Consider the following 11,032-nt stretch of genomic DNA (forward strand, 5'->3'; position numbering starts at 1 on the left):
GTTGATTGACTAGTTCCAATTTAATAGTCAGTTCACGTATGGTGTTTGCTTTTCCACTCTTGCGATACTTCACTTAAAAAAATTTCATCCCATATGCTTAATACTAAATTGAAACTAGTAGATTAACAACTACAGACCCACACACAAGAGAAAACCACAATTAAATTCAAGAAGAGGGAGGGGGAGAGGAGGGTGTTTGGTAAGCTCCTACTACACAGGTACAATGTAGGGGTTCATGGTACATCTCCTGGGTGAAAGACTCAACTACAACTTGGACTTTACCTTCCAAATGCAAACAATGTAACCTAATCCTACGTACCCAGCTATTCATAAAAAATTGGTCTCCAAACAAATGACCAAGAAAAAAATCTAACAACCCCAAGAAAAGTGGGCAAAGACATGAACAAAAGCCTTTCAAAAGAAGATGGACTAGTGACCAATAAAAAGAAATACTCAACATCTCTAATCATCAGAGAAATGCAGATCAAAAGGTGCTTAGCCATTGTGGATTGAGATCCAGTGAACATTCTAGTGCAAAAGTCTCTATGGTAAAATGATTTTTTTCTTCTTCTGAGTAGATAAATACCTGGTAATGGGATTGTAGGATCAGATGGAACATCTACTTTTAACTCTTTGAGGATTCTTCATACCTCTTTCTATAGGGGTGTATCAGTTTGCAATCCTACCAGTAGTGGTTTGTGTACACCCTGAAATACTATTTAGCCATTTAAAAAGATGGAGACTTTACATCTTTTGTATTTCCCTGGATGGAGTTGAAACACATTCTTATTAGTAAAGTATCACAAGAATGGAAAAGCAAGTATCCAATTTACTAAATACTAATGTGAGACCAATAGATAAACAACTACACACCCTCAGGAGAAAAAAGAAAAACAATAAAATTGAAGTGCAGGGAGGGGAGTGGAGGGGAAAGGATCGGTAAGCTCTCACCTAACAAGCACGAGAGAAAGGTGTACAGCACACCCCCTGGGTGAAGGGCTCAACTACAACTTGAACTTTACCTAACAAATGAAAACAATGTAACCTAATAGTTTGTACCCTCACATTAATCTGAAATTTTTCTTTAAAAAAAGGTGGTTGGGTGCTTGAATATAGCACCTTAAACTCCCTTCTGTAGTCACTCCTTCCTTTGACTGTGATCGCAGCTAGTAAAGGGTCTCCTTTTTTAATGACTCTTGATTAACTTGGGCCCTTGATAGTCCAAGATGATCTCCCTACCTCAAATCTTTAGCCTTAATCACATCTCTAAAATATCTTTCTCCTTGTAAAATAACCTATTCACACACCCCTGTTATTAGGATGTGGACATTTAGAGGCCAGTGGGTAGCTGGGAATATTCCTCCTACCACAAATTCTTGCTAATCCTGCTATGGTTTAACAGGTTTTTCTAGAAGAATATGGGGTTAAGTTCTGTAAGCCAAACTATAAAGTAGAGCATGGTTACAAAAAGGGATTTTAGAGTGTTGTGAGTTCATTTTAACTTTTTGTATGATTGTCATATTTTTCTTTCTGGGTTAATCTTCCCTCTAAGGAAACCACTCCCTAGATCAGTCTAGATCTCCGTGATAGATACTGTACTTACAACTGCCTTGTCTAGGCCAACTATGCATCTGAATTTAGTTCCCTTCTTATTTCATTTACATGTCTTCTGTTTATTAAATTGTAAAGAACCTGTTATTCTGGTATTTAGAAATTCTAAATGACTCCAGGAAAAAGCAACATTTTCACCAAAATTTACCTTCTTATTATTTCTAAATATGAGAAGAAATACAATGTCATGGTTGTCAAAAAGATAAGAATTCTGTTCCATTCCTTCGACTAATGAGCTAGGGAGCCCTCAATCGACCACTTCATTTTGCTGGATTTCAGTTTCCTATGGGGGAAAGGAAGGGATTGGGCTAGATAACGTCAAAGATCACTTCTACTCTAGAAGGGCGAAAGTCCAGATTTACTCTTCTAGTCTAATCCTCTATTGCAAAGAACTTAAGCATGAGGAGATGTATTCTTAGTCAACCTGAAACCCACACAGCTCCCTTGACCTCTCTGCCTCCACAGGGACGTCATCTCCAGCCACACTCAAATACCAAAACGTTCTGAGATACAGAGTTTCAAGGCATTTTGGAGGATAATGGCAATGTCATCTTCAATAATACCACCTCAAAAGGCTTCCCAAACAGTCAAGTCAACCAAGAAGTGCAAAGCCCAAAAATAACATTCTCAGAAATTCAGGGTTTAAGGGGCTTTGTGGGAATCAGAGGTTTGACGTTATATGGGTGTTGGGAACTACTTCCAGTGAAATTTGAGTTTGTATAATAATAATAATAATTCTGGGGAACCTCTGTTACTTTAATAATAGAACTGTCTACAAGTCCAAGGTATAGCCCTTAATATGCAGGTATAAATTGTATTGTATTAAACCTGGAGCTACTTTGAATTTATCTTTCTGCCTCATTTCACCACCTTCCTTCAAGCCCCTAAGACATACAATTCACACTGTTAAGTATAGCAAAAGTTTAGAAACATGCACTGAATAATCCTTACTCAGAATAGAATCACACAGTAAATTTAATTTACCCTTCAATGTCCATTTAAATTTAGTCAAGGGGACAGTGCCCAGTGAAAACACGTAATTCCATGACTTTTCTGAGTTTGCTTACTCAGAAAATGCAGAGTCCAATAGCCGTATTCTCAAATCACAGCCACTCAGTCTTAAAACTTAGACTTTGGTTGTTTGGGAAATTAGCCAGTCTACTCCATGGGATAGTTAACAATTTAATCCATTCAAAACTAGGGCTTTTCCCTTCTTCCTGTCCAGGGCCTGTTTTAGGCAGAAAGCCTATAGTAGGGAAGAAGTGAAAATAGAATCTTCTGTCTGCCTCAACTCTGCTCACACCTATTAACTTTTATGTTCCACTAGAGCAGAAATGGAAGGGGAGGAAAGCCAGGACCAGATTTTTAGGTTATCTAGGTAGCCATCAGGTACAGTAGACCATCAAGACTTCTCAAGTTTTCCAAGAGATCTCAGTTGAAGGCCTTGTGTGCCGATTTGAAGTGAGAGAAAGAACATTTCTTTCCTCCCCCTGGGAAAGAAGTAGACAGCAGTAAACCACAGGTGTCTCCAAATAAGCTCTTCTCCTATAATGACCTTTTCTACACCTCATATTGGTAGGGATTTCAGAATCATTAAATTACTCTCTGCCACCTACAATTTTCTAGTTCCACAGAGGAGTTCCATCTTACAGCTCACTTATGATACCTGATACTTTCACCTAAGAATCTCAAATGAAACATCCATTTTCATAGTCCCTTGCAGAAAACGTGAGAGTTTGTGAAGAAGGAAGACACTGGTAATTGTAGCTTTCAGTCTGTGGAATTACCAGGTCGCCCAAGGGTGGGTGCTCCCTAATATTTTGAAGACCATCTCTTGACCAAATGGAATGCTCTCCCCTTTGCTCTCCCCGGTCCTTCTTTCTTTGCCCACTGCTATCTCCCTGTGCATCTAAATTGAATTTTAACTTAACTGTTTGGGGGGCGCCAGCCAATTATGTCTATTTAATTCAAGGTAAAGTTGGGTTTGAGAACAAATGGACAAAAAGTCCCAAAGCACACATTCCTGGGCTGGGCAGAGGACCCCTGAGTGTTGGGGGCTAGGACTTGCCTGTTCTGAAAAGCCTAGGGAATTGGCTTTTTCCTGGGAGCTTGCTAACATGGAGACTTTATAGTGGCAATAAAGAGCCTGAAACTACCTCATAAGCTTCTCAGTAAGACAGCAAGTCCCCTAGCACTTTTCCTAATTAACTTCTAACCTGCTGGCCATGGGGACTTTTTTTCTCTTTTTACTGCTAATGAAGTCTAGAATCTCAAAGTCTCCCTTTGTTTTACTAAAGCTTTCTAGTCATTAATTACGGGCCCTGTGTTTTTCTTGCTCACTTGGACTTTATACGGTGTGCCACTGGGGGAACGCCCCTTCTTTATTTTTTCCTATTTAGAGTCAACTCTTAATTCTCCTCCAGATTTCTTCTCCTTGCCTCTATGGGATCCATAAAAGAGAGGATACCTGAGAAGGGTGAGGTCTAGGAGAACAGATCTTCTTAAGGAGACCATAAGGATACAGGGTCCTCTCCATGGTGACTCAGCTCTTGGGAATTTATAAACTTAACTTCCTCGAACTTGGAAATTTCCAAGTTCCATGAAATCCTGTAGTTCTGTAGAGGTTGGAATAGCATCTCCCACTTGATTGAAACTGGCCAATGAGAAGGGTACCTATGGGTTGGAACTTTTTGTCTGTCAATAAAGAGGGAAAGACCAAGCCAGTTGGGGAGAGCAGCCATTTGGAATTCTATGCCATAAGCTCCCGGCCAGTAAATAGAGGCCTTCTTCTTATAAACATGGTGTTTGGGTGCTCTTTCTCTCTGTTGGGCCTTGCCTTCCTGCAGCACATAGAAACAACATCAACAGATGTGAAAATCAGTCAAGGGATTTGGGATGTGGGGCAAATTGAGAAGATGGAGAATATAATGCTTCATTTCTTAGAGAAATATTAACCTTTCTCGTTGAGTGAGAAATAGTGGTCTGAAGGGTGAAAAAAAAAAGAAAGTTCAATGAAGTGAAAGAAACAGTAACCATGCATTCATATTAGCAGAAGAAATATAGGTCACTGGAACCAATCGCTTGTTTATTCACTTGTTCATTTATTTAAATCAGTATAAATTGCCACCTTTTATGGGGCAGGCACAATTCTAGACATTGACCTGGCAAGAATGAGAAAGCACTTGTGAAATAATTTTAGTTTCAGTGTGGCACACAAGCTCTCTTTTTGCACAATCACCTGGTGGTTCAGAGGTCAGCTGCAGTGTCCAGTCAAGTTACCTGACCAAAGAACCCAGCATCTTTGGAAAAGTTAAGGGAATCTCACACCTTTATATATGTCACATTGGTACCAGAATTTCTTTCTTCAGTAGGTAGTTGGTCAAAGGGATTTGAAGAATGAACCCAGGACCACAGATCAGTGGTGAGATAGGATTTTATTAGAAAGGAATATGGAAGGGGTGAAAAGTGCTAGAGCTTCTGGCAAAGGGGCAGACACAAGTTGGAAGTCTTCCACATGGGCCCTTTGTCTAGGGGTATATATTACGTTTTGCCAGGCCTTGGTAGGTGGAAAAATACCTTTAAAAACTTAATGAGTGTATTAACAAATGAATAAATGCAGTCCCTCTCCTGGGGCAAGGTTATTAGGTCTTTGCAGTTTTTGTCTCAGGGACAAGATCAGGGTGTGTGCTCCTTACTCAAGGTGGAACCACCCAAAATGCTTCAGGCTGCTTGGTTCATGACCTTGCTAGAGCTCAGAGGGTGTGGCCTGGAAAGGGCAGAGCCTAGAGAATGGGGGGTGGTGTTCCCTGTCCAGCCCTGAGTGGGGGAATTCTGTATCAATATGAGAATTTCTCTGCTTTAAAGACATGTTGCTGCCATATTTCTTTGTTGAAGGAGAGAGTATATTATAAGGGGCATATAGATAAATATCAGATGAATTTATTTCCCAAGAATATGAACTATAACTTAATTAAAAAAAGAAAACTCCTACAACAAATACAAACCCAGGTGACTATTTAATAGGTTAGTATGTCATTAAGAGTTGCTTTAATCCTAGTTGTGTGTAAGAATAGCCCAAGAACTTAAAAAAAGAGAGAAGTCTAGATCCTACCCAGGAAGATTTGATGCAACACGTACGAGGCTTAAGTAAAGTAACTTTCGTTTTTTAATTCCATAAATAATTCTTTTCTTCTTTCCTATGAGACAGAGTCTCACTCAGACATCCTGGGGTTGAGTGCTATGCTGTGATAGCTCACAGCTAACCCTAAAATCTTGGGCTAAAGCGATCCTCTTGCCTCAGCCTCGAGAGTAGCTGGGCCTACAGGCACCTGTCACAACACCCAGCTGTTTTTAGAGATAGGTCTTGCTCTCGCTTAGGCTGATCTTGAATTCCTGAGCTCAGTCCACCTGCCTTGGCCTCCCAGAGTGCTAGAATTATAGGCATAAACCACTGCACCCAGCTACATAATTCTGATGAGGATTTAGAAACCAGAGCCACTGAACTCCCTGGATCTAAGTAGTTTACTTCACCACATTAAACTATTAACTCAAGTCTAAGCAACCACTTTTTCCTACCTATTAATAGTGAACCATTAATCTCATAGAAGAACTTTTTTTTTTTGTATCATAAATGAAGAATTTTTAGTGAATCCTACAAAGCAAGAAACATTCATTAGTCAGCTTCCATGTTTAGTTTTCTTCACTGTGCCATTTTGCTGGACAAAGTGCTTCATAATGTTGCCATATTGTGACAACCAGAAAAATCACATGCAGGCCATGCTTGGGTGTCCTTTGTCTCACATGATAATACGTTTACCTTAATATTGTGAGACATTAAAATGATCTGCCCTCAGAGAAGAGACTCTAAGAATAGCTCATCATCTGTGGGCTCCTGTTGACATTTTCCTGCCTGGGTGCATTTTACTTCGAATGTCCTTGGAGGTATCCAGGAGAAACCCAGGGACACCATGGCGGGGTAGGGTGGTGGGGTGGGGAAGCACATAAAAATAGCATTTCCATTTAGAATGATTGCCTGATGTACCTTTTTCTTTCCAATTTAATTTTGATTGCTATGGTTATTTTGTATTTTGAGAATTGGGCTATGTCCTAAGATTCAAAGACTTTGAACACTTAGATTGCTTATCCAAGATCAAGCCCTCCATCTCTCCCTTTAATGATGCCAGATGTTGTTGACTTCAATTTTGTTGGCATCTTTGAGTGAGACAAGTTACTGAGTCAGGGACATGACATTTCCTTTTATGGATAAGGTAGAAAAAGGATTCATTAAAGGGTAATTGTTTAATAAGGGGGAGAAAAGTCCATCCAACAAGATCCCCAAAGGTATTTTTGACCACACTACTTATAAATTCAAGAACTCACCTATTTATCTTCACATTCCTATGAATGGTGTGGGACTTACCAGTGGCTTCTTAAAGTCAAAGTATAATTATTAGGTAGTTAATTAGAAATTCAGCTTTCCTCTGGAGAAAGAGCAAGGGCCCAGGCCCCCATCTCACCTTAATCATGTCCTGAGTGATTGCTTACACCTAGCTAAGATGGAAGCCCCCACCAATCTACCAGTCAGAACTTAGTGCACCAGCTGCAAAAAGGACGTGCAGGGGTCACTCCAGCCCACTGACCCAGCAGCATGGACACAACAGAGTCTTGAAGGTGACCTAGAACAGCCTTAAGAATAATCATCATGGGTGGCACCTGTGGCTCAAAGGAGTAGGGCGCTGGCCCCATATGCTGGAGATGGAAGGTTCAAACCCAGCCCTGGCCAAAAACAGTGCAAAAAAAAAAAAAAAAAAAAGAATAATCATCATGTCAGTAGCTTAAATCTACATTATGGTCCATACCCACCCACAGTGGGCTTTCAGAAAGGCTCATGGGAGGTCTGCATGTGATGTAAGATTCAGTGATTTCAACATGACCTTTGGACCACAAGAGTCCATCTGGGCAGCGCAAACAGAAACTCCAGCCACAACCTGGGGCTCTTTGCTTACTTGCCAAGGTGATGGGGTCCACTGACTGTCCATAGTGAACGTATCTTGTTTTGTAAATGTCTATCTTGCTCTGTGAGCCTGTCTTTCTCTTCCTCAACGAACTTTGATTCACACTTGCCTTACTTTGGTGTGTCTGGTCATTTTTGACCATGAGCACCCCAAGAACCCAATAAAAAGGTGGCTGCCTGGAATTCAACATCTTAGGAGACAGATAGGTGGCATAATCGTCAAAAACTGAAATACATGACTTCCATACAAGTATTATATGGTCATATCTCAAGAATTTTATTCAAGGCCGGGTGTGGTGACTCATGCCTGCAATCTTAGTACTCTAGGAGGCCAAGGCAGGTGGATCAGCTGAGCTCAGGAGTTTGAGACCAGCCTGAGCAAATGGAGACCGCCATCTCCAATAAAAATATAAATAGAAAAACTAGCTGGGTGTCATGGTGGGCACCTGTAGTCACAGCTAGTTGGGAGGCTGAGGCAGGAAGACCCCTTGAGCCCAGGAGTTTGAGGTTGCTGTGAGCTATGATGCCATGGCATACTACCCAGGGTGACTGAGTGAGACTCTGTCTCAAAAAAAAAAAATTAAAAATAATGTTATGAAATTCATTAATTAAGGAGGATACTAGTAGGATGAAAAAGCTGTTTCAAAGAGCATTTTGAGGATTTGAGTTTTTATGGGCATTTTGAAATGACGTCAGAACAAGAATGATAGGATAAAAGCAAACCCAACTGGTGTTCCACAAGGAACCTCACAAAAAGGCTTTTTTACCCACCAGAGACTACATGTACTTCTATTGGAAAAACAATCTATAAGTTAACACATATTTTACTAATTTTTTATTCAATTTAACTCAATACAGTGAGTCAAACCAACTACATTCTCTTATAATAAATGATCCTTGAATGATGCTGTTACATAATGTTTTAGGATGACATGAAACGAACATGCTGCATATTTTTTTACCTGATCCTCATGCTTTCCTTTTTCTTATTATAATTAAGTAGTGGTAGCAATTTTGAGGCAGAATGCCCTGAGATAGCTCTGAAGATAGTTTTCAGGGGTGGGGTCCAGGTCCCTCCTTCCCAGGTCACCCCTTACGGACAGGCCTGTGAGTACACAGATGGAGGCACGAAGGACAGTGTGTCTGGCATTGAATTGGCAGTGTGAGAAGCTTTTTAATCTCCTTGGAAAAAATAAAATCACTTCTCAGACAACTCCAACTACCCACGTCCTGAGACCCAGCCTTGTTACCCTTCTGTGTCTAGCTGCCTCTTCATTTCAGCCCGCTGTGTATGTCCAACCCTGAGCAATAGTCGCTTTCAAATCAGCTCAGAACTGTTCTCTGGGCCTGTTACCGTCATCTGAGTAGAAGCATTTTCGTGTTCTTGGTGATAGTCGGAGAAAAGAATTTCAGGATGCACCACCCAGAAGCCAAAGCCAGCAGCTTTTATTGCAAGGCAAAGCGAAGGTGATGCTCTCTCTCTCCAGACAGAGTGGCTGCAGCTGGAGATGGGGATTTCTGGTCTCGTGAAGTCTCGGTAGCTGAAGGGAAGAATGTCCAAGGCTAAGGAGTTTTTAGTAACAATTCGGGTAGTAATTTCTAAAATTGGGCTCCCTCCTATTTTCATACTTCATAGAGTTGTTTCGAAACTGTAATGGCAATTTTACGGGCAGAGAACATTAAACACCACAACGCGAATGATACTATAATTAGCCAAAGTTCATGGAAAGTGACCTTGATAGCAGATAAGCTGGTTGAAACCAGTTCTTGTCTATGGTTGTCAGCCCTGCCCCCCCACCCCCCAAGTTAGACTTGAATACTGCACTCACAGCTCCTAGCCTGGTGGCCCCTCAGCTTCTGCCTGAGGGCTGTTGACATTAATGCCTGTGCCCCCTCTGCTCTGTCTCCTACTCTGACAAAATCATTCTGGGAATGCTTGTATTGTCCTTCACAAGGGACGTTTCCACAAACACTTAGAAACCTAGCAACTGAGAAATGGTAGGGTGCAGTGGCTCACACTGTACTCTCAGCACTCTGGGAGCCCAAGGCATAAGGATCCCTTGAGTTCAGGGGTTCCAGACCAGCCTGAGCAAGAGCAAGACCCCATCTCTACTAAAAATAGAAAAACTTAACCAGGCATGGTAGTGGGCGCCTGTAGTCTCAGCTCCGGGGGAAGCTGAGGCAGGAGTTTGAGGTTGCTGTAAGGTAGGCTGATGCCATGGCACTCAAGCCAGGGTGAGAGAGTAAGACTGTCTTAAAACAAAAAAAAAAAAAAAAAAGGAAAAGGAAAAGAAGCAGCCTTTCCCAACTGCTTACTAAGGAATGCGGTTATCTTTGCCATTTTTGCAGTTTTCATTGTCTTTTATCACCTTAGATTTATGTGCCGTTTATTGATCCAAGTTACACTCTCAGGAGTGAGGGTGGGAGGAGGTTTCTGAACACGCAATGAGTTAACCTGGCTTTCGGATTTCCATCATACTGAGGACAAGACTATTGCAATTAACTCTGCCACGTTCTGTTTTGTTTCCCTGCTTTCGCTGTGAGAGTTTTCGGCTACTTGGAGAGGTCCTTGAAGACGCTCCTCGTCTGCTGAGGGGGCCGCAGTGACATCAGCATCACTCTCCTACCTGCGAAGCCTCCTAAGTTTCGGAAACGTTTTGAAGAGCGCTCCGAAACTTCGAGTTTATTTTCTAGTACACAAGATTAACACTGGCGACACAAACCTTTTGGAACTGGATCAGACCTGATTCCTACACTGCCGGTCTGAGGCCACTTCCTAACATCTTAACGGCAGCATTACAATTTTCTCCAATTTGCTAACGAAGACTAATTATCCAAATAATTCAGCCTATCTGCTCTTGACCACTGCAGACCTTCCCGCTGTTCCTCAAAGCTCTGTTTGTTCCCCATTTCTTCTCTTGTTTTAAGCCCCTCACTGTTCTGAGTGCCTTTTATTTAAAGAGAAATTGGATACCTACTGTGTAAATTTCTGCAGGGAGTCCTTTAATGTAGACTGTTGCAATTTTCTCCAGGAATATGCTAATAATGACAACGGCTAGGGACTTGGACTTTGTTATCTACAGAGAAGAAATGGTGTGAGAAAAAGAGAAAAAAAAATATCTTCAACTCCACAACACTGGGGGGGGAAAAAAGCAGAAAAAGAATAAAGGGGAAGGGAAAACAAAGTTATTTGTTAAAGTGCTCCCTAGAAATAGATGCTTGGGCTCGGCGCCTGTGGCTCAAGCGGCTAAGGCGCCAGCCACATACACCTAAGGTGGCGGGTTCGAATCCCCAGCAGCCCACCAAAACAACAATGGTGACAGCCCAATAAGAAAAGTGCTTGGGCTCGGCGCCTGTGGCTCAAGTGGCTAAGGCACCAGCCACATACACCTAAGGTGGTGGGTTCGT

Source organism: Otolemur garnettii, unplaced genomic scaffold (genome assembly GCF_000181295.1).
Source record: "Otolemur garnettii isolate 467f Iridium unplaced genomic scaffold, OtoGar3 scaffold00102, whole genome shotgun sequence".
NCBI classification, from domain to species: domain Eukaryota; kingdom Metazoa; phylum Chordata; class Mammalia; order Primates; family Galagidae; genus Otolemur; species Otolemur garnettii.